Source organism: Bubalus bubalis, chromosome 20, assembly GCF_019923935.1.
Source record: "Bubalus bubalis isolate 160015118507 breed Murrah chromosome 20, NDDB_SH_1, whole genome shotgun sequence".
NCBI lineage: Eukaryota > Metazoa > Chordata > Mammalia > Artiodactyla > Bovidae > Bubalus > Bubalus bubalis.
Window position 1 is genome coordinate 62957591 of NC_059176.1, and position 25548 is coordinate 62983138.

Genomic DNA, 25548 nt, shown 5'->3' on the forward strand with positions numbered 1-25548 from the left:
CTGAAGCGTGGTTTTTCACCCCTAACTACTTTAGTATATATTTCTAAGAACAGGGATGTATTAACATTTTTTAGCCCTACTTTTCTATCCTTAATATATAACTTTATATTTTTCTCCATATAGGTTTTGAACATTTCTAATAGTTTTTTCCTAAATGTTTAATTTTTTTGCTGTGTAAACGATTTCTCTTATCTGTTATATCTTCTAACTGGGTAATTTTTGTTATAGGAGCACTATGGTTTTTTGCATATTAACTTTATATCTTGCTCCTTCCTGAAATCTTCTATTGTTTGAGTTAATCATTGATTCTCCAGAGTTTTCCAGGTATACTCTACTCTCATGTCTGAAAATACAGTGTTATGTCTTCTTTTCCAAATCTTTATTTTCTCTATTCTGATTGCATTGACTAGTCCTTCTCCAGAGCAGTGTAAAATAGTATTTGAGGTAGTAGGCATCCTTGTCTTCTTTCAGACCTTAGTGGGAATACCTCCAGGTTTTCTCCACTAAGAAAGGTGCTGGCCTTACAGTTAACACAATTCTTATGTGTTAAGTAAATATCCATCTGTGTTAATAATCTATTGCTGCTCTACGGATTATCTCAAAATGTAGCTGCTTAAAGTGTAGGGGTAGTTAAAAGAATAAACACTTATTCTCTCGTATTTTTTGAAGGTCCAGAATCTGGGCTTGGCTTAGCTGGATCCCTTTGCTTCAGTGTCTCTCTCAAGGCTATAATCAAGATTGTTGCCCAGGGCTGCTGACTTACCTGAAAGCTCAACTGAGGAAAGATCCTCTATCTGTGTTCACTCATATGGTTGTTGGCAGGATTCAACCAATTCCTTGCAGATTGTTAGACTGAGAGCGTCAGTTCCTAGCTGGCTGTTGGCTAGAGAACTCCCTTAGTTCATCACCACTTAGCCTCTATTATGTAGCTCACAATATGGCAGCTGACTTCGATCAGAGTGAGCAAGCGGAAGAGTACGCGAGAGCGGAGCCCTTGCCCCTTTCCAGTCTAATCATGGAAGTGGCATCGCATCACTTGCTGTGCCACTCAGGGGGAGGCCATTACACAGGCCTGCATGCCGAGGAGTGGGCCCACCGGGGGCCATCCTAGGTGCTGCCTACCACACTATTAATTCCTGCTTTCTCAAGAATTTTTTTATTAGTAATGGGTGTGACATTTTTTCAGACTTTAAATCTAATGGAAAAATCCTTGAGGCCTTCAGGCAAAAAGGTGAACCAGTCACGAAGATGAAGAAAATTGCAACATAAGACTCCAAGCTGAATAATCTACACAATGGCAGTTGAATTCTGGATTGACAGTTTTTATTTTTTTGAGCTTCTTGAAAGTATTTGACTATCTTCAGATCTCCATAGATTCTCATAAGAAGTCAGTGGAATTTTCATCATTCTCCACATGTGTGTAATATATCATTTTTCTCTGACTTCTTTGAAGATTTTCTTTTGATCTTGGCTTTTAGCAATTTAACTGTGATGTGCCTTGGTATAATATTCTTTGTATTTATCTTGGAGTCTGCTGAGCTACTTGAATCAGTGAATTTATGTCTTACCAAATTTGGGACATTTTCAACCATTATTTCTTCAAATACTTTTTATGCACCTTTTCCTCTCTCTCTTTGTTGCGCTCAGTTTACATATATCTTGTTGATATTGTCCTACATACCTCTGAGGGACTTCATGTTTCCTCCTTTTTTTCTCTGCACTTAGATTGAATCATTTATATTGATCTGTCTCCAAGATCTTGAATTGGTAGGATTAATATAGTTAAAATAGCCATACCGCGCAAGCAATCTACAGATTTAATTGTGATACCTATCAAATTACCCATGACATTTTTCACAGAAGTAGAACAAATAATCCTAAAATTTATATGGAACTACAAAAGACTCAGGCTTACCAAAGCAATCCTAAGGAAAAAGGAACAAAGCTGGAGGTATAACCCTTTTAGACTTCAGATAGTATTTCAGAGCTACAGTAATCAAAACAGTGTGTTATATTCTTTTATTCACCTTTATCCAGTAAGCATTTCAGTTCTAGAATATTCTTTCTTTCATCCTTTCTTAGTTTCTGTTTCTCTGCTAAGATGTCCTTATCTTTTCATTAAGACATAGTTTACTTTAGACCACTGTGCATAATTATAACAACTACTTTTAGAGAGTTGTCTGCTAATTCCCAACATCAGAGTTGCCTTGGGGTTGCTATACATTGTTTGTCGTCATTGACATTTTCCTGAGTGTTCATACGTTAAGTAATTTTAGGTTATAGTCTGACAATTGAGGATATGTGTTTTAGATACTAAAATATGTTAATGTCTTTGAAGAGTGTTGATGTTTTGTTTCAGTGGTTTCCCTGGTTGACTCAAAACAGTAAAGTGCCTCTTGGAAGTCAACTGAGATCTCAGTCCAGTTCTGTTATCTTTAGTTATAGTTTTTTCCAGTACAAATGGTTTTGGAATAAGGCACTGATTCAGGCAAAGTTTATACATAGGATTTGGGGTTTCCCCTCCCTGTTTGTTTGTTTGTTTTCTGGTATTCTCTGTTTGTCAGGGACCATCGTTGCCCTGAACTCTGTCCTCATTTTGGCTAGCAAGACTGCAGTTTTCTTTTGGAATTTTAGCCACTCTTTGTGGTAACTGTTTGTCCCTTTGCTTAGACCAAATGCTATTAAGAAAAAAGATGAAACTCAGACTTACCCAGTGTCATGCTTCAGTTTTTGTCTCTCTCCAGAACTGGCTTTTTTGTTTGCTGTTGCAGTGCCTTAGGTCCGTTTGTCTGTGTGTGCTCTTCAGTGTTTTAGTTGTCAGAGCACCAGTCTAGTAGGAGTTCATTCTGCTGTCCTGGAATTGAAACTCACATTCTTTTACTTGAATCTGTTTTTGCCTTTATAACTCAAATGGGTTTATTGAAGTCAGCATTAGTTGCTTCTTTGATTTTGACCAGTCTAACAATATGGCTCATTCCACTGGAATATTTAGACTATTTATGTTTAATATGATTACTGATAGGATTAAGTTTAAGTTCACCATCTTAACAATTGTTTTTTCTATTTGTCCCAATTGTTCTCTATTATTTTTCCCCTTTAGTTTCCTTCTTTTAAATTATTTCAGTGTTATTTTAGGATTATGTTTTATTACCATTATTGATTTATTAACTCTACTTCATTTCAATATTGAAAGGTTTATGTGTCTTTAACCTATTATAATCTACCTTCACATAACATACTGCTTCACATTTAATATAAGAACCTTGGATAGGTACATTCAGTTCATCCCTCCTATCCTTTGTGCTGTTGTCCTGTGTTTTACATGTGTGTGAGTGTTGTGAGAGAGATCTATGTATGTGTAAACCATAGATATCAGTCAAGGTCCAGTTAGAAACTATACCACTAATTTAAGCAGGGAAAATTAAAGAATTGTTAATTAGTAAAATGTTATTAACTACTAAAAGAGGTTAAAAAGGACTCCATGGTACTCAGAATTAGTGAGTACAGAAAAGTAGATCTGTACCGAGAGAATTGGACAGTGAAGGGACTAAAGACTTAGGAGAGTTCCAAACCCTAGGCTGAGGTTAGACCTCTTCAAAGAAGATATGACTGCCACAAAGCATATAGCATTCACGTGGTGAAGAGCCTTGCCCTCTGATTTAGGCCAGAGCAGATCTGTAACGTCATCTCACTGTTGCAGGAGTAGTACTCATTATCTGGAGCTGGCATATTAAAGGCAGCCTGACGAGGGGGAGGCAGCTGCCTGAGAACAAGGCACAACCAGTGCAGCAGTGGCCGCGGTGGGGGAAGACGGTTATGTGAGGCCAGCTGAAGTTGCTTATAGAAGAGTGTTGTTGGGTAAGGAGTGTGGCCTGAGGATAACAGCCAAAGATGCTGCAAAACTGACATCAGCTTGGGGCGTTCGTGGTGGAGATGTGGCTTAAAGTGGTCCAGGAGGGCTGCTGGGGCTTGGCTCTGAATGGAATAAAAAATGGAAAGAGGACTGGACCTGGAGAGGTGCCTTCCTGCTATTCTCATCTTGCAGAGTCACTCTAACACCTTCTTTTGATAACATTAGGCCTAACATTAGATCAGTTAGCAAAGGAGAAATTTTGACAGGGTCCAGCTCCAATATGTCATAACAGGTAGATTTGTAGCTCAGAGATAAAATTGGTATCTGGTGAAATACACTGTTAAATAAATTTTGCATTTAAATTCTTAAAGAAACTTAAAAATGAGAAAATGTCTTTTTATATTAGTTTCTATATTCTATCAGATTTGGTTTGCTTGAAAAAAAGTCTTCTTTTGTCCTTTTTAAAAAAAAAAATTGAACTTTTTGCTTTGAGATGATGGTGGTGTCACATCATAAGAAGTAATTCATAAACATCCTTGTGTACCCTTTTAGATTCTACCAGTGTTCATGTCTTACATAACTATAGTATAAGATCACCACCAGGAAATTGACGGTACTACAATCTACTGATATTATTTCGTTTTCCTAATTTTTTACCCTTTTATAATCACATTCCCCGTGTCCCCAAACCCTGGCAACTGCTACTCTGTTCTCCATCTCTATGACTTGGTCAGTTTAACTTTTTATGTTTTATAAATCATACAGTATGTAACCTTTCAGGGCTAGCTTTTTTTTTCATTCAGCATAATTCCCCTGAGACCTATGTAAGTAGTGGCATGTCGCAGTAGTTCCTTTATGTTGCTGAGCTATATTTCACAGTATGGATGTAATAGAGTTTGTCCATTCACCTACTGAAGGACATATTAGTTTCATTTTTAGCTATTATGCATAAAGCTCCTATGAACATTCATGTACATGTTTTTTGGCATATGAGTAAGTTTTCATTTCTCTGAGATAAATGCTTAAGAGTTTAATTGCTGAAGCATATGAAAATTCTTTGTTTCATTTTTTAAATTGAAATATGATTTACATAAAAATTTAATCATACACTTTTAAAGTGTATGGTTCATTGGTTTTGGTATATACACAAGATTGAGCAACCATTATCACTGTCTAACCCAGAACATTTTCATCACCCTAAATGATCATTAATAATCATTCCCCTCTCCTAATTCCTTGTAACTCCCTAGTGGCCAATAATCTGCTTTCTATTTCTATGGATATTCCTATTCTGGACACTTTATATAGATGGCATCATGCAACATGTGACTATTTATGCTGGCTGTTTCAGCACAGCATGTGTCATCTATGTCGCAGCATATTTCAGAATCCATTCTTTTTATGGCTGAATAATATTCCATTGCATGGATATACAGAATTTTGTTATCCATTTTTTACAGTAGACATTTGGCTTATCTCCACATTTTGGCTATGGTGAATAATGCAGTTGTAAACATTTATGTAGAAGTTTGATTATGAACATTTATTTTTAGTTCTCTGGAGTTTCTACCTAGGAGTGGATTGCAGTGGTAACTCTATGTTTAACATTTGAGGAACTGCCAAACTGTTTTCCGAAAAGGCTGTACTATTTTGTAGTTCTACCAACAATATGTGAGGATTCTCCACATTGCCATCAACACTTGTTATTTTCTGTACTTTTGATTATAGTCACCCTAGGATGTGTAAATTGATTTCTTATAGTTTTCATTTGTATTTTTTCTAATGACTAATCATGTCTTTTCATGTGCTTATTGGTCATTTATGTAGTTTCTTTGGGGAAATATTTATTCAAACCTGTTGTCCATTTAAAAATTATAATAGTTGTCTTTTTGTTGTTCAGTTCTAAGAGTGTTTTATATATTTGAGATACTAGACCCTTATCATATATATGATTTGCAAATATTTTCTCCCATCTGTGTGATTTATCTTTTACATTTTTTGATAAATTGCTTGTGTTTTGTTATCATGTCTGAAAGACTTTCTAATCCAGTGTCATGAAGATTTACTTTCATTTTCTTATTTAAATTGTATACTTTTAGCTTTTACATTTAAGTCTTGATACATTTTGAGTTAGTTTTTGCATATGATGTGATGTAGAGATCTAAAGTTCTATTTTTGTGTGGGATATCTAGTTATCTTACCACCATTTATTGAGATGGCTGTTCTTTTCCCAGGGCACGTAGGCACATAGGCATATTTCTTGATTCTCAATTCTGCTCCGTTGATCTATATGTCTTATCTTTTTCTAGTACCACAGAGACTTGATTACTCTAGCTTTGTAATAGGTTTAGAAATTGAGAAATATGGATCCTCCAACATTATTCTTGTTTTTCAAAATGATTTTAGCTATTCTAAATCCGTTGCACTTCCATGTGAATATTAAGATCTGCTTCCCAATTTATAAAAAAAAAAAAAAAGCCAACTGTTATTGTTGATAATGATTGCATTGACTCTTTAGATCAGTTTGTGGATTATTGCCATCCTAACAGTATTATGTCTTCTAATCCATGAATGTGGGATATCTTTCTGTTTATTTAGGTCTTCAGTTTCTTTCAACAATTTTATAGTTTGAACATTGAACACTTTTTAGTGTAAAAATACTGAATTTCTTCTGCTAAATTTATTCTTTTTGATGTTTTTGTACATAGAATTATATTCTTAATTTCCCTTTATAATTGTTTAGTGCCTAGTATATAAAAATTCTTGTCTAGGAAATCCCATGAACAGAGGAGCTTGGCAGGCTTCAGTCCATGGGGATGCAAAGGTCAGACATGACTTAGTAACTAAAACAACAACAACAGTATAAAAATACAGTTGATTTTTATATGTTGATATTATATCCTTCAACTTTGCCAGACTCATTCATTAGCTCTTTCTTGTTTTTGTTGAATTCCTTCCAGTTTTCTGTAAACAAGAGCAAGTCATCTACCAATAAAGAGTTGTATTTCTTCCTTTCTGATCTATGTACCTTTTATTTCTTTTTCTTGCTTAGTTGCCCTGGCTAGAATATAGAATGTTAAATAGAAGTGATGAGACTAGACATCTTTGTGTTGATCTTAGGGGGAAAGTTTTTAGTCTTTTGCCATTAAGTGTGTTAGCTTTAGATTTTTCATAGGTCCCCATATGTAATTGAGGAAATTCTCTTCTATACTTTATTTTGTTTTTAGTATAAAAGGTATTTGATTTTATCAGATAATCTTTCCTTCTTTCACCTATTGAGATGATCATATGTTTTTATTGTTTGTGTGTTGAACCAGCTGTGCGTTACTGGGGATAATTTTCATTTGCTTACGGAGTATAATCCTTTTTATATGTTGCTGGATTTGGCTTGCTAGTATTTTGTTGAAAATTTTTACATCTGTATTCATAAGAGATAATGGTCTGTAGTCTTCTTTTCTGTTATGTCTCTGTCTGGATATGGTATCACAATTGTATTGGCCTTATAGAAGGAGTTCCTCTACTCTCTGTTCTTTTTTTTTTTTTTTCCCTTTCCTTTTTATTCTTTTTCTTTTTTTTTTTAAGTATCTGGTCAGTTACTTTAGTGGTCAGCTAATGATTAAGCAGAGATTTCTTTAACTACCTGAATCTTCCAAGTCTCCCAGTCTTTGCTGAGGTCTCTGTGTATGTATTGTGGCATACCTTCCCCTCTCAGTTAGGTAGACAGTTGACAGCTTTGCTTTAGACTTCACTTCTTATGTGTGCTATGCATGCTAAATCACTTTAGTCATGTCTGACTCTTTGCCACCCTATGGACTGTAGCCTGCCAGGCTCCTCTGTCCATGCAATTCTCCAGGCAAGAATATTGGAGTGCGTAGCCAATCCCTACTCCAGGGGATCTTCCCAACCTAGGGATCAAACCCAGGTCTTCGGCATTGCAAGCAGATTCTTTTTTTTTTTTTTTTTTAATTTTATTTTATTTTTAAACTTTACAATATTGTATTAGTTTTGCCAAATATCGAAATGAATCCACCACAGGTATACATGTGTTCCCCATCCTGAACCCTCCTCCCTCCTCCCTCCCCATACCATCCCTCTGGGTCGTCCCAGTGCACCAGCCCCAAGCATCCAGTATCCTGCATTGAACCTGGACTGGCAACTCGTTTCATACATGATATTTTACATGTTTCAATGCCATTCTCCCAAATCTTCCCACCCTCTCCCTCTCCAACAGAGTCCATAAGACTGTTCTATACATCAGTGTCTCTTTTGCTGTCTCGTACACAGGGTTATTGTTACCATCTTTCTAAATTCCATATATATGCGTTAGTATACTGTATTGGTGCAGATTCTTGACCATCTGAGCCACCGGGGAAGCCCTTCTTCATTTCTTATGAAGAGCTTCAATGTCAGCAGAGTTGAGAGCTTAGGGTTTCTCAGGTCTTTTCCTGAGCATATGTGCAACTCTGGGCATGCATGTGATCTTGTATATTTCTAGAAATATGCCAGTTTTTCAAAGTTCCTCTGTAAATCTCCTTCCCCAATTTTTTTGTTTAAGGTTTTTGGTTGTCTGTTGTTTGCTCCAGCTGTTATCTACTGTCTTAGGCAGCAGTGAAGTTAAAACAGTTGCCTGTAATTTATCTCAGCTGGGGAAAGTGTTTTTGTACTGGGCAAGCTTGTAGTCAGATCAAGTTAAAAACAGACTTGCAAGTGGGGTCTTTCAGGGAACCATGAGATAGTCAAATGACAGTTCTCTGGGAGTGAACTCCAGCTTGGGTCTGTCTCTCCCGGTGCTGGCCAGGCCACTGCAGGTAAAGGGAAAAGCGACCGCAGCGTGTTTCCAGGCTCCGCAGTGCTGGAGAGCTGGGCGTAGGGCCGGGGCAAGGGAAATGCCCCAGGGTCACAGCCTAGTCTTCTGACTGGGATGTTTGCCGCTTTCCTTAAACAAACCCTCCCTGTGTTACTGCAACTCTTTGAGTTTAATTTCTAAAGTTTTGTTCATGTAGCTTATGAATAATTTTTGGCAGTATTCTTGTTAATTTTATGAAAAGAGAATTTTTGGAGGTCCTTACTCTGCCACTTTTCATCTGAATTTGTAGTTTCATTAGAAACTTCCAAATAATTTTCCAGGTTGGCTGTACCATTTTACGTTCTCCCCTAGCAGTGTGTGATTGTTCCAGTTTCTCCGCATCGCACCAGTGTTATTTTGATGTCGTTATTTAACATTTTTTTCTTCATTTTGATAGATGTGTGGTTTTATCTAATTGTGATTTTAATTTGTATTTCTCTAATGCCTAATAACATTTGACATCTTTTAAAATACTTGTCATCTTTATCTTTTCTTCAGTGAAATGTCTGATCTTGGCTATTGTACATTTTCTATTTGGGTACTTTTTTCTAGTTATAGGAATTTTAAGAATTCTTTATATATTCTGGAAACCAGTCCTTGGTTGTATATGTTGTTTACAAATATTTTCTCCCATTGTATACTTTCTATTTTCATGTTCTTTTGCAGAGCGAAAGTTTTATCTTTTGATGAGGTCCACATTAACAATTTTTGCTTTTATGTATCATGTTTTTAGTATCAAGTATACTAATCCTAGGCCCTAAAGATTTTCTTCTGCTTTTTTCCTCTAAAAGTTGTATACTTTTTTACTTTACATTCGTCTTCATAATTCTGAAATATATACAATTTTTGCCTTCTGGAATTAGAGTTCTTCAGTTCAGTTGAGTTCAGTCACTCAGTTGTGTCCGACTCTTTGCAATCTCTTGGACTGTAGCATGCCAGGCTTCCTTGTCCATCACCAGCTCCTGGAGCTTGCTCAAACTCATGTCCATCAAGTCAGTGATGCCATCCAACCATCTCATCCTCTGTCATCCCCATATCCTCCTGTCTTCAGTCTTTCCCAGCATCGGGTCTTTCCCAAGGAGTCAGTCCTTCGCATTGGGTGGCCAAAGTATTGGAGTTTCAGCTTTAGCGTCAGTCCTTCCAATGAATATTCAGGACTGATCTCCTTTAGGATGGACGGGTTTTATCTCCTTGCAGTCCAAGGAACTCTCAAGAGTCTTCTCCAACACCACAGTTCAAAAGCATTAATTCTTTGGCGCTCAGCTTTCTTTATAGTCCAACTCTTACATCCATACATGATTACTGGAAAAACCATAGCTTTGACTAGAGAGACCTTTGTCAGTAAAGTAATGTCTCTGCTTTTTAAGTTGTATAGTGTTTTACTCTGCTAAAAGTTGTTTAGTTTCTTACTTTACATTCTGCTTCTTAATTCTGAGATATATACACACACACACACACACACACACACACACATATATATAGTTTTCTGGAATTAGAGTTCTTGGTTGCCGATTACTTCTTTCCTTTCAACATTTTCTTGGTGTCTTTGTCTTCTGGCTTGCATACTTTCTGAAGAGACATTCCTATATTTCTTCCACAGTATTTAAAGTGTCTTTTCTCCTTGGGCTACTTTGAAGAATTTCTATTTCTTGTATTGGTTTTCAGGAATTTGTTATGATTTGTTATGATTCACTTGACATATGATTATCCTTGACATTCATTGAGCATCTTGGGTTTTTGTCTTTGTTGTTGTTATTGTTTAGTCACCAAGCTGTGTCCGATGCTTCGTGACCCCATGGACTGAAGCACACCAGGCTTCTCTGTCTTCCGTTATCTCCTGGAGTTTGCTCCGATTCATGTCCATTGAGTCGGTGATGCCATCTAACCGTCTTATCCTCTCCTGCTCCTGTTTCCTTTTGCCTTCAATCTTTCTCAGAATCAGGGTCTTTCCCAATGAGTCAGCTCTTCACATAAGGTGACCAAAATATTGGAGTTTAAACTTCACCATCAGTCCTTCCAATGAATACCCAGGGTTGATTTCCATTAGGATTGACTGGCAGTCCAAGGGACTCTAAAGAGTCTTCTACAGCACCATGATTTGAAAGCATCAGTTCTTTGGCACTCAGCCTTCTTTATTGTCCAACTCTCATCCATACATGGCTACTGGGAAAACCATAGATTTGACCATATGGACCTTTGTCAGCAGACTGATGTCTCTGCTTTTTAATACACTGTCTAAATTTGTCAGAGGTTTCCTTCTGAGGAGCAAGCATCTTTTAATTTCCTGGCTGCAGTTAACCATCCACAGTGATTTTGGAGCCCAAGAAAAGAAAATCTGTCACTGCTTCTTCTTTTTCCCTTTCTGTTTGCCATGAAATGATAGGACTGCATGCCCATCTTAGTTTTCTTAATATTGAGTTTCAAGCCAGCTTTTTCACTCTCCCTTTGCATACCTATCAAGAGGCTCTTTAGTTCCTCTTGACTTTCTGCCACTAGAATAGTATCATCTGCATATCTGAGGTTGTTGCTATTTCTTCTGGCAATCGTGATTCCAACTTGTGATTCATACAGCCTGGCATTTTGCATGATGTACTCTGTGTCTGTGCCTGCTCAGTCACTCAGTCATGTCCGATTCTTTGTGACCCCATGGACTGTAGTCCGCCAGGCTCCTCTGTCCATGGAATTTTCCAGGCAAGGAAACTGGAGTGGATTGCCATTTCCTTCTCCAGGAGATCTTCCCAATCTAGGGATCAAACCCATGTCTCTGGTTTTTCCTGCATTAGCAGGAGGAGTCTTTACCACTGCGCTACCTGGGAAGCCCCAGGATATACTCTGCATATAAGTTAAATATGCAGGGTGACAATATACAGCTTGTCTTACTCTTTTCCCAAATTTGAACCAGTCAGTTGTTCCATTCAGAACATGACCCATCTGTCTTGCGTGGCCCTGCATGGCATGGCTTATAGCTTCATTGAATCACACAAGCCTCTTCACCACAACAAGGCTGTGATCCCTGAAAGGTTGTGTCTTTAGAGCTTGCATCAAATTTGAAATTTTTAAACATTATTTCTTTAGATATTTATTTCTATGCCCTTATCTCTGGTCCCTACTTTTGGGACTCTTACCTGTTGTTAGCTTGATATTGTCCCATAATTACTGACACACTGTTACAGTTCTTTTCAGTCTTTATTTTTTTTAATGTGCTTCAGTTAGGACAAATTATGTTTCTCTATTTTCAGAGTTAGTAATATTTTCTGGTTCAATATCTAATCTGCTGTTAGTGGGATTTTTATTTTTTATATTTGATCTCTAGAAGTGCTATTTGGGTCTTCTTTATATGTTAACATTTGTCTTACAATGTTAATGTTTTTCTTTGAATACCTGAGTATAATTATTATTTATGTTTTAAAGTTTTTATTTGCTAATTGCTTTATCTATGTCATACCAGATCTATTTATGTTAACTATTTTTTATCCTGGTTATTGGTCATATTTTCCTGATTCTTAGCACTTTTTCATTAGATGCTGGACTGCCGGGGACCAGCCCCGGCTGATCCAGGGTATTCGAAGGAGAGACGGCTAGGCGAGGGTCAGGGAATAACTGCTTAATTACACTTTAATTAAGGATACAAAGAGTAATAGAATAAGGATAGCTCAGTGAGGAAATTCAGTGGAGAAAAGCGGCTGAAATAAGGATAGCTCAGTAGGAAAATTCAGTGGAGAAAAGAAGCTGAGTGGCTTGGTTTACGCGGAAAATCAATATAACCCGTGACACCAGGTTAGCTCTGACCACGGAGGCCGCAGGCGCCCTCTCGAATAGCGGAAGGTGCCCCACCTTAGACACCTTCTCGAGTGGGTCTTAGAAGCCCAGGCAAATAAATGGTCGCAGAGGACATCCGCGCTCCAGATGGACGCTCAGCTGGAATTTGGGAGAGAGAGTGACATGGGGAGACCAAGTTTCAGTGAACAAGGCCCGCACTTTATTTTCCAAAGTAGTTTTTATACCTAAAGTTGTGCATAGAGGATAATGGGGGAAGGGGTGGAGTCATGCAAGGACAGCAGTTCCTGGTCCTAATCGAAGCCAGGCTTTCAAACTTATCATATGCAAAAGTTCAGGTGATTGACATCATCTTCTTGCCCGGAGGCCTGTTAACATTTTAAGAAACTTATTTTTCTCTAAAGGTGATTATTCCAAAGTCAGGCACCAGCCTTCCAAAAAGCATTAGACAAAGCTGCATTTTACATTTCTATACACCCATTATATCAATCAATACACTGCCAAGGACACAGTAGGTAAGGAGTATGGAGACTTAGCAGCAAACATTGGCCCAACAAGTGAAAAACCCTTCACCAATACAATTTCTAATCAATCTCTTAACTACTCAAAGGAATCTGTGTTTAGGCAGTTTAGAACATCTCCTGCCTCTCACAGTTGGGAGGCTCTGAACAATCACACGTGGCCGGAAAAACCCATTCAGGCAGGCTAGAGGATTTCCAAAGGAGTTTGTAGGTTGAAACACTGTCACATCCAGGAATTATTAACTGGAGCTGTAAGCTAACTCTCTTTTCAGAGAGAGGTAGTGGGGGACAGCCCCCCGTAAAGTCAGAGGTGTAGGTGAAAGCACAAAGCAGAAAGTAGGCAGACTCTGGTTTTGGGGGTAGATGCTCGAGAATTTCCAGGGGGACTCCTGAGGCTCGATCCCGCCTTTGCGTATGCCGAGCCTCCTTCCTCATGACCTTTGTCATGGGCGGAGTGCCTCACGCTGGCTCCCGGCAGTGATAGAATTCCAGTTGAGCTATTACAGATCCTCACTCAATATGCAATATGCCGGCTCCCAGCATCTCCCCCTTTTTTATTTCTTAAAACAGCCAGATGCAGCTCAGTCGCGAGCTTCTGAATGTTCTGCCGAAGAATCCTGACAATACAAGGAAGAATGATTATGAGAAGATTAGACAGAATGTTTTTTCCAGAAATAAAAGTTAGAGAAGGTGTGAAAAAAGTCATTAGCTGCGGTAAAATCTAGTCAAGAGTGTTTCAGGGTCTGTATTTGATTATGAAGTTTCCCTAAGTCCAGGCCAATGTCAGAGCTGTTCCAAACACCTGAGAGATGATTTGTAATTTTTTTTTTCCCATTTATAATCTGTCTCATTTACCTTTAAAGATGTCACGCATATCCACCGGTAAGCAGCGTGGCAAGACAAAGCCATTTTCACTTTTAAAGCCTGTAAATCAGTCCCAATATGCATTATTGCCTCTTCTAAGGCGTCTACTCTCATCTCTAATTTCCTATCTATAGCTTCCTGTGTTGTTAGAGTTAGTGAAACATTTTTAGACATGGTATCAACATATTGGGCAGTATGCACTTGTTGAGTCAATGATATTGCTGCCACAGTAACAGAAGTAATTGCGGTTATTAAAGCTGATATTCCTAAAATAAGTAAGCCCACAAATCGTCGCAATCGCATTAAATCCTGAAGTTGTTGTAATACAGCAAGACTATAGTTATATCAATAAGTGGTTACATTATAAGATAAGGTGGACGTTGTAACACTACAAAGGAGCAAACATTATATTGAGGGTTTAAATAAGATGAGAGCATACATTATTCACAGGTCACTACATTGGGTCCACCAGTTTAAAGTCACATGTACATTAAGTTTTCCAGAATCGTTGGTAAAGAGAAAAACATAAGGAGAGGGTAGACAAGCCAAATCAGAATAAGTAGAATTATTTTCTGGTTGGAGTTCGCGCTGCAGCAGCCCCATCGGTCCCGCCGGGATCTCGATGTTTATCTTGCCTCCCCTTTTGGCGGGCTCCTCTTTTGTGATCGAAGCAATGGGTGAACTGGATGTCTGGGGGTCTGCAACATGGCGAATCAGCCTGTCTAAATTGAAGAATCTGCATCCTGTGGAAAAATACACGCACATCCTCGACCGCTAGTTAATAATGGTTAATGGGTCAGGACCCTTCCATTGTCCTGAGAGGAGGTCCTTCCATTTGACTAATGGTTTTGTATTTAATTGCTCCAGGCACCAATGGGAGGCATTGCAGTAATTCCGGCTGAATCAGTATTTAAAATATTTATTATGAAAAGAGCATGTTGCAAGATTTGATGGGGAGAACTATACTTAAACTCCCCTTCTTTTAGTTTTTGAATTTGGATTTTTAATGTTTGATGCGCTCTTTCAACAATGGCTTGTCCCTGTGGGTAATAAGGGATGCCTGTATTATGTTTAATTTGAAACTTTATACAAAATTTCTGAAAAGACTTAGAAGTGTAAGCAGGAGCACTGTCAGTTTTCAGAGCTTTTGGCAGGCCCAAATATGAAAAACAAGTAAAGAGATGTTGTATCACATCTTTAACTGCCTCTCCGGCACGAGCAGTTGCAATAATAACGTGATAAAAGGTATCTACAGTTACATGAACAAAAGACAGTTTTCCAAATGAAGAGACATGAGTTACATCCATTTGCCAGAGACCACAGGGATTAACTCCCATAGGTAGACTATTAGAAACAGTAGGGCAGTGTAAGCAAGAACGCACAATCTCTCGAGCAGTCTCTCTGGGAATTGCTTTGGAATTGCTATCTCTCTTTGGAATTGATATCTTAAGGCAGTAGCATATTGATGATGAAGTGAGTGAGAGGCTCTGGCCTCCTCAATCACAGCAGCCACTGTATTTCTGGTTAACAAGTCAGCCAAATCATTAAAGGCATTTAAAGGGCCAGGCAATCCGGATGAGCCCGAATGTGTCCAATGAAAAATATTTTATTTCTTTTCCAAATTTGTTGCCGTAACTTAGTTAACAAATGAAATATGGTAGTTTTATTTTCAGGCAAAACCGCAGTTTCAATGTGTGGAATCAGCCTGACCACATACTGAGAATCAGAGTAAAGATTAAATTCCTCATCTGTAAACATAGCAAAAGCCTCTATGACTGCTGTTATTTCAGCTCTTTTAGCTGAAGTTTTTTGTGTTTTTAAAACTTTTTGGTGAGTTTTAGTAACTATGAAGGCTTTACCATTTGCTGACCCATCAGTAAAAACTATTTGAACATTTGGAACAGGAGATTGTTTATATCTGACGGGAAAATTAACTGGATGTCTGGATATAAAATTCAGCAAAACATGTGAAGGAAAATGATGCAAAAATTTTGACCAAAATAGTTTCCTATAGCAATCTGCCAATTTTCAAACACTAGAAGAGCATCAAGTTGTTCTTTATTATATGGAATTACAATTTTTGAAGTCTCTTTACCAAATAATTTAATGTTCCGTTTTTTTTTCTTTAATATCAAAGTAGCTGTCAATCTTGAATAAGAAGCCGTTACTTTTTTAGTTTGAGTGGGAAGATGGCCCACTCTAGGGGGCCGTTTTGCCATAAAACCAATTTTTTGTCTGGTTACCCCAATTACACCTATGGGGGTTTTATGGCAAAGGAATTGTCAAGCAGTTGTCAATTTAATTTTTTTATTTTTAAAATTTACATTTTAACAACATAAATTTAGAGATATGTTAATTTAGGTCTAATGTTTAGGTCTTTGTATAAATTTTAAAAATAAATGTATAACCTCCTTATCTCATTTTAGTATACAGATATACCTAAATGCAAAATGTATTTATATAGTTTATACTTGTTACCATATAATATATATAAATCGATATACTTGAATTAATCTTTATAATTAATATATTAATATATATATTACAGCAATACAATACGTACACAGCTAATACCAACCAACACAAACCAATGTACTGTAATAATACATGTCACACATATATAATTATACGGTATATAGAACATATATCATCACAGCACATCAATCTATACCAATTAATATCAGCCACTCACACATTATATTACTGCAATACATATTTAATTATACAGTATATATATAATATGCATATATAGCATACATATTTATATACAAATTAGTTAAGTATAGATCTATAAATAGAATTAGGTATACCTTTATTATATTTTATATATACCCATACCTAACTAGGTAAACTGTAATTATGTAAATATATTTATATTATGTATTTATAACAACATATAAAGTATTGTTAATTGTACCTCCTGTTGATAACTAAGAAATTGAGAAAACTCTTTCTCTGAATATCTCTTATTTGAGATAACATGTCCCTCCCCCATAGGGTAAAGGGGAGCATAGGAACTACATAGGGTTGAAAAGTTTTACAGGTATCTTCAAACTGTCAGTCTAACATTTTTGAACTTTTAACTACTGTGGGGGCTAGAGGGCAAATGAAACAAAATTTGACTCCTGAAATCTATCAGGGCAACTTGCCAATCATCACTATTTTGTAAAAGACTTGTAGTTGATCCTTATTGAGTGAAATTATTATATTTGCTACTTGTTTTCTAAAAAGTTCCACACTTTTTTTCTCTTTTTATAATTAATTGTGCCACCGAGCTGGGATAAGATAAAACTATTTTTCTTGGGGTCACTGGTAGATGGAACCAATGGGCCTTTTTGTCACAAGCATCCTGTAGATGTATGTTTTGGGGCAAGAATAATTTAATCTCATCTTTTGGTAATATTAATCCTAATTAACTGATCATTTAAAGTCTCATCTACTTTAACAAGAGCTGACTGTCTCATTTAGTCAACTTTCTCTTAGAACTGGAATTAGGATCGCTTTTTAAGTAATCAAACAAAGGCTTTAAATCTGCAGTAGTCAGTTTTAAATGTGGGCGTATCCAATTAATGTCTCCTAATAATTTTTGGAAATCATTTAAAGTTAGTAAACAATCTCTCCGCTTCAAAGGGGCAGTTTTTAAAACTTTTGGCAGACCTAAATATGAGAAGCAAGTAAAGAGGTGCTGCACAACATCTTTATAAGCTTCTCCAGTTATTGTTTTGTAACCTAAATCTGGTCTATAGCTTTTTAGATGACAAGCAACCATCTAATCTTTGTTTGAATACTTCCAGCAACGGGGAACTCACTACTCTTTAAGGTTTTAAACGCTCCCTCACCTTTTTCTCTACAGCATTCCCACCCCGCATACCACTTTCTCTAATCCCACCAACTCATTTTCAGTAGTATGTGTTGGCCAGGAGCTGGGTCAGTCTTTCCCAGCAATGTTAAGAGACGACTGTTCCTGTGTCTAATAGCCCTGACATTTTATTTTCTTGAATTAAAAGATCTTTTAAAGGCCTTGGAGCTGTAATTTCCTGCACCCAAAAGGCTAGATCACTAGCTCTGTGGCTCTTAGCTTGAGAAGTCAAGAGTTTTTTTGTCTGATAAGGTAAAAGCAAAAACTGTGTTCTTTTTTGACTTTTATTAATTTGCAGTTTTAGTAGGCTGTGAGATCAAAACTTTAATTTCTCCAATATAATCAGAATCTACTACACCATGCACCACCGAATTTTTTTTTTTTTTTTTTTTTTTTTTTTTTTAAGAAAGCGAGCTTCGCCCTAGCACAAGTCCTACAATGTCCTCAGGTAGGGGGCCAGCCACTCCCATTGGAATTGGAGTAACCAGCTCGTCAAGGGTTAATATTGTTGTTAAATCCCCTTATGGTTTTTCTCTTAGCCTGGGTGAGACCCCCCTGAGGGGGTTTTCTCCAAGGAGCACGCTCTGTATATTGTGCAGGCAGTCTGTTTTAAAAGCTCCACTGTTTAAAAAACTTTTTATCTTTTTCAGGCTTAGGCAACACTTTGAGAGGCTTTGGGGGCAAAGTGGGGAACTCTTGGGCCCTAGAAGGCGCAAACGGAGGCGGCAGCGATGGCCTTAAATCAGAAAGTGGTGGATAAGTTTTTTGTTTTTTAAAGGTTTGCGCAGAGCGGGAGGGAGCTCACCAGGGCACCTGGTCACAGTGTCTCTTACTGTCTCTCTCTCTCTTCCTGCCTTTCTCACTTTTCTCTCACCCTTCCTTTTTCGCTACCCTTCTCTTTCCTTCGTTTCTTTCTCTTTACCCTCCTCTCTTCCCTAATTTTTTTTTTTTCCTATCTTTTTCTCTGTATCTCCTTTTTTAACTTCCTTTCTCTATCTTGATGCGTTCCCTGATTCCTTCCTTCTCCGTTCCTCTCCTTTTCACTCTTTAGCTCTTTCTCTATTTTCTCTTTTTTTTTTTTTTTTACCTTTTTTTTTTTCTTTTTATTTTTCTTTTCTCTTTTTTTTTTTTCTGATTGGGTGAGGTCCCCCCTGAGGGTTTTGTGCAAGGAGCAGGCTCTGTATATTGTGTATTTTTTAAAAGCTCCTTTGTTTAAAAGAATTTTTTTTTTTTTTTTTTTAAAATCTTTTTCAGCCTTAGGCAATGTTCTGGGAGGCTTGGATGTAAACTGGGGAATTCTTAGGCCCTGGGAGGTGCAAGCGGAGGTGGGGTAGTTGCCTTAAATCAGAAATTGTTGGATAAATTTTTAAAGGTTTGTGTAGAGGGGGAGGGGGCTCGCCAGGGCGCCCGGCCGCAGCGTCCTGTAAGCCCTCTCCTTCCTCGGGAGGTAGAGCACAGTCTCCCTCCTTTCTTTTGTCAAGGGCAGAAAATATGATCTGCGCAGAAGGTGGAGACCCACTACCATCTACCGCTTTAGCCTCTCCCATAGGCTATCCCACAGCCTCATGACGAGGGTCCAGAACATTTTTAATCATATTTATAGCATGTTTTTAGTTGTTTTTTACCTTCACCCAAGTATCTAAATTAACAGTAGCCTCTTTAACAGTTTGAAGATTACTTGTATAAAGAGTTGCCATTCTTAGTTTCAGTGTTACCCATGTCAGAAAATTAAGTATAATAGAAGATAAAGCTTTTAGCTTTTAAAAGATCAGGCTTTTCTTTGGCCTTTTAACTTTAGAAACCGTTTTCTCTAAGTCTTCAACACTTTCAACACTTCCCACTCCTCAGCCCTGTCTATCCTACAGGGGGGTCCGCGGCACCCTTGAGTGGGGTCCTAGCTGTCCCGAACATTGGAAGGACAATAGGGCTGGTGACCCAGATTGTCCCGGGGGGGAAACAGAAGGCTGATGACCCAAACTGTTCCGAGGGGGGAGCAGTAGAGCTGATGACCCAAACTGCTCCGTGGGGGAACAAGAGAGCTGATGACCCAGTTGTTCCGAGAACGGGGAGCAAAAGGGCTGATGACCCTAATTGCAGGGAGCTTACCTTCGAATATCGTGTCTCGGGCGCCACCTGCCGGGGACCAGCCCCGGCTGATCCAGGGTATTCGAAGGAGAGACGGCTAGGCGAGGGTCAGGGAATAACTGCTTAATTACACTTTAATTAAGGATACAAAGAGTAATAGAATAAGGATAGCTCAGTGAGGAAATTCAGTGGAGAAAAGCGGCTGAAATAAGGATAGCTCAGTAGGAAAATTCAGTGGAGAAAAGAAGCTGAGTGGCTTGGTTTACGCGGAAAATCAATATAACCCGTGACACCAGGTTAGCTCTGACCACGGAGGCCGCAGGCGCCCTCTCGAATAGCGGAAGGTGCCCCACCTTAGACACCTTCTCGAGTGGGTCTTAGAAGCCCAGGCAAATAAATGGTCGCAGAGGACATCCGCGCTCCAGATGGACGCTCAGCTGGAATTTGGGAGAGAGAGTGACATGGGGAGACCAAGTTTCAGTGAACAAGGCCCACACTTTATTTTCCAAAGTAGTTTTTATACCTAAAGTTGTGCATAGAGGATAATGGGGGAAGGGGTGGAGTCATGCAAGGACGGCAGTTCCTGGTCCTAATCGAAGCCAGGCTTTCAAACTTATCATATGCAAAAGTTCAGGTGATTGACATCATCTTCTTGCCCGGAGGCCTGTTAACATTTTAAGAAACTTATTTTTCTCTAAAGGTGATTATTCCAAAGTCAGGCACCAGCCTTCCAAAAAGCATTAGACAAAGCTGCATTTTACATTTCTATACACCCATTATATCAATCAATACACTGCCAAGGACACAGTAGGTAAGGAGTATGGAGACTTAGCAGCAAACATTGGCCCAACAAGTGAAAAACCCTTCACCAATACAATTTCTAATCAATCTCTTAACTACTCAAAGGAATCTGTGTTTAGGCAGTTTAGAACATCTCCTGCCTCTCACAGTTGGGAGGCTCTGAACAATCACACGTGGCCGGAAAAACCCATTCAGGCAGGCTAGAGGATTTCCAAAGGAGTTTGTAGGTTGAAACACTGTCACATCCAGGAATTATTAACTGGAGCTGTAAGCTAACTCTCTTTTCAGAGAGAGGTAGTGGGGGACAGCCCCCCGTAAAGTCAGAGGTGTAGGTGAAAGCACAAAGCAGAAAGTAGGCAGACTCTGGTTTTGGGGGTAGATGCTCGAGAATTTCCAGGGGGACTCCTGAGGCTCGATCCCGCCTTTGCGTATGCCGAGCCTCCTTCCTCATGACCTTTGTCATGGGCGGAGTGCCTCACGCTGGCTCCCGGCAGTGATAGAATTCCAGTTGAGCTATTACAGATCCTCACTCAATATGCAATATGCCGGCTCCTAGCACTGGACCTTATAAATGTTAATTATTGAGTGTTACACTTTGTTGTCTTCCTTTTTGTGGTGCTTTGTTCTGGCTTTAAAATTGTTTGCAATTTAGTTTGATCCTTTCATGGTCTGTCTTTATGCTTTGTTAGGACAGGTCTAGAGTAACCTCTACTGTAGGGATAGTTTAGCCCTATTACCCACAGAATGCCTTTTGAGCATCTCATTTAAATGCACAAAGTGATCAACAAGGATTTGGTACCCTTGCTGCTCAGAACTTGAGTGCTTTCTAGCCCTGTATGAGTTCTGTGGACTGTTCAGGTGTTAGGTTTTCAGTTACTTTTTTGCCTGGAATGCATTTTACAATTCAACTAAGAGTCAAAGGTTGCCTTGAAGTTTTGTTTTCTTGTTTTCTTTTTTCAGTAGTGCTTCTCCTCCAGAACTGTACTCCACAAGGTCCAGCTGCCTCGGGTTCCCTGAACTGCTGTGTATCTTCATAACTCAGTGACACTTGCATTCTTTGTTTGGGATCCACGGTCCACAATTTGCCTCTAGGCAAATTGGCCACAATTTGTTGTGAGCAACAAGTGAGTTGCTCACCTCACTTGTTTTTTCTCTCTCTAGCTGCCTCTTGTCAGTATCTGAAAATAATTGTTTCATATAATACATTCAGTTTTCTTATTGCTTATAGAAACTGGGTAAATCTGGTCCCTATTATTTAATCATGACTGGAAATAAATGACTTGTTCCTTTAATTAAAAAAAATTTTTAATTTGGAACAGTTTTGTATTTACAGAAAAGTTGTAAAGATACTAAGTACAGAGTTCTGGTATCCAGTTTCTCCTGTTGTCAACATCTTAATACAATTTTTGTGGAACTTTTGTCAAAATTAAGACACTGACATTGGCATATTACTATTAAGTAAATATCTATAATTTTATTTTAAAAAAACAGCCAACCATTTCCCAAAGTGGCTATACTGTCATGCATTCTCACAAAATGAATGCATCATTTTGAGTAGAAGAAACAGCTTGATGAAAACCACTTAGGTTGAGACACCACCATTTTAACTAATTTGAAATTACAAAAATTAAATAAAGAGAAGGGACTTAAAATTGCCAAACCTTTGATTACAGATGACTCATGATAACAGTAATAACTATAACAATAACAGTGGGGTTCACTGAATTCTCTTCTAAGGGCTTTACATTTATTGATTCATTTAATCCTTACAATATCCCAATGTTCTTGATGCTATTATCCTCCAGTTCCGTAGATTAAGAAAGTGAAAAGGTCACTGATTTTCCCCTGCTCACATGGCTAAAAAGGTACACGTTGTCTGGCTCCAGGACCTACTCTCTGATCCATTCTGCCAAGGATGATTGTTATTGGTTGCACATCAGAAAAACCTGAGATGGCCTTGGGCATCTATATTTTGAAGACCACTGGTGATTCTTATGTGTAGTCAGGATTGAGAACGTTCTAAACTGCTGCTTCTTCATTATAATGTAGATAAATTTAATGTGTTAAAATATACTTTTTTATTTTAATGATAATAGTGAATAATTTAGTTCTTGTTTTGACTCAGACATTTTAAAGTCCTTTTATATAGGTAGAATGTTCAAACTCTTGCACAATCTCATTCATCTCATGCACTAGCAAAGTAATGCTCAAAATTCTCCAAGCCAGGCTTCAACACTATGTGAACCATGAACTTCCAGATGTTCAGGCTGGATTTAGAAAAGATAGAGGAACCACAGATCAAATTGCCAACATCTGTTGGATCATTGAAAAAGCAAGAGTTCCAGAAAAACTTGTATTTCTGCTTTATTGACTATGCCAAAGCCTTTCACTGTGTGGATCACAACAAACTGTGGGAAATTCTTAGAGATGGAAATACCAGACCACCTGACCTGCCTCCTGAGAAATCTGTATGCAGGTCAAGAAACAACAGTTAAAACTGTACATGGAACAACAGACTGGTTCCAGATTGGGAAAGGAGTACGTCAAGCCTGTTATATTGTCACCTTGCTCATTTAACTTATATGCAGAGTCAGTTCAGTTGCTCAGTCATGTCTGACTCTTTGCAACCCCATGAACCGCAGCACTCCAGGGCTCCCTGTCCATCATCAACTCCTGGAGTCCACCCAAACCCATATCCATCGAGTCGGTGATGCCATCCAACCATCTCATCCTCTGTTGTACCCTTCTCCTCCTGCCCTCAATCTTTCCCAGCATCAGGGACTTTTCCAATGAGTCAGCTCTTTGCATCAGGTGGCCAAAGTATTGGAGTTTCAGCTTCAGCATCAGTCCTTGCAATGAGCACCCAGGACTGATCTCCTTTAGGATGGACTGGTTGGATCTCCTTGCAGTCCAAGGCACTCTCAAGAGTCTTCTCCAACACCACAGTTCAAAAGCATCAATCCTTCTGTGCTATGCAGAGTACATCATGAGAAATGCTGGGCTGAATGAAGCACAAGCTGGTGTCAAGATTGCCGGGAGAAATATCAATAACCTCAGATATGCAGATGACACCACCCTTATGGCAGAAAGCAAAGAAGGACTAGAGAGCCTCTTGATGAAAGTGAAAGAGAAGAGTGAAAACCTGGCTTAAAACTCAACATTCAGAAAACTAAGACCACAGCATCCGGTCCCATCGCTTCATGGCAAATAGATGGGGAAACAGTGGAAACAGTAAGAGACTGTATTTTGGGGGGCTCCAGAGTCATTGTGGATTATGACTGCAGCCATGAAATTAAAAGAGGCTTACTCCTTGGAAGAAAAGTTATGACCAACCTAGACTGCATATTAAAAAGCAGAGCCATTACTTTACTAACAAAGGTCCATTTAATCAAAGCTATTGTTTTTCCAGTAGTCATGTATGAATGTGAGAGTTAGACTATAAAGAAAGCTGAGTGCCGAAGAATTGATGCTTTTGAACTGTGGTGTTGGAGAAGACTCTTGAGAGTCCCTTGGACTACAAGGAGATCCAACCAGTCCATCCTAAAGGAGATCAGTCCCGGGTGTTCATCAGAAGGACTGATGTTGAAGCTGAAGCTCCAATACTTTGGCCACCTGATGCGAAGAGCTGACTCATTTGAAAAGACCCTGATGCTAGGAAAGATTGAGGGCAGGAGAAGGGGACTCCAGAGGATGAGATGGTTGGGTGGCATCACTGACTCAATGGACATGAGTTTGGGTAAGCTCCAGGAGTTGGTGATGGACAGGGAGGCCTGGTGTGTTGCAGTCCATGGGGTTGCAGAAAGTCAGACACGACTGAGTGACTGAACTGCACTGAACAGATATAGGTAGAACTAGAACTGAAGCACATATTTTGAAGATTACAGAAAAATCAGTTATCTCTCTGTTTTGGTGTCTAGGCACTCTGCCTTTTTGTGTAACACATGCAAATATGTGTTTATAGTGTGTGTGTGTGTGTGTGTGTGTGTGTGTATAATTACATGTTGTTTTCTGGCATAAAGAATTTTTAGAGTAATCTGACTAAGTAATTACATATTGCTTCCCAAGAGTAATGTTTAAAGAATACTTACCTTAAAATATAGACACATTTTAAAAAATAAAATAGGGAATCATTTTGTGTGCACAAAGCAAGGAATAAAATGAATCATAGAATGGTTTAATTGGTTAAATTGTGTTAGGCCCAGAAGGTTAATACCCACACAAAATTGATTTAATCCAGCATATAGAAATCTTCTTAAATTTATTAATTTTGTATCTTTCTTATTTTTTGTAATTAGACTTTTTAACATTTGATATTAGGCTATAAAATATAGAAGACTAAATTCTGTTTAAAATATGTGAAGATTGATTATGAAGTATAATAAGATAGTAGTTTTGATAATAGTTTATATCAAAATCTAGTTCTCTGGTCTCAAAATCAGTGATACAGATTTATTTTTAAAATTATTATTGTGTGATTTTCATTGGTCACTATGGTTTTGCTCTGAATAGTTGGCTGCTGACAATTGCATGATGTCTCCACCAGAGAGTGCTAGAGATACTTCAGTGGGGAATGTTATTTACTTAGGCTTGCCTGGACTTGTCAGTGGGTTAGGCCTTTTTTATTTTTAGGAAAGAATTTGATTTCTTGTTTACAAAATTCCGCTTGCTGTGAAATAAATTGTATATCTTGACAATTGAGTATTTCTACAGATATTGTAAATGATAAGTGTTTAATCACTTCATTCTTGGTTCTCCTAGCTATCTTGAAATATCTTTGATTTGATTATTTTGTGACGTTATCCTTTAAAAATTAAAAGTTGTGTTTCCTTATACACAGTAGTTGTTGAGTTTTCTTAACATTATTAGGTGTTCTGCTGAAAACCTTCATAACTTAAAATGAACTAGATAAACTAGTAATGTGTTTTATGAGCTTAAGAAATAA

At 38.2% G+C, this 25548-nt stretch overlaps 1 protein-coding gene across 4 annotated transcripts in view; it reads left to right on the plus strand.

Annotated features, from left to right (window-relative positions):
- LRRC28 (leucine rich repeat containing 28) overlaps nucleotides 1-25548 on the plus strand; it is a 206649-nt gene that overhangs the window by 26633 nt on the left and 154468 nt on the right. The gene's annotated exons all lie outside the window — the stretch shown is intronic.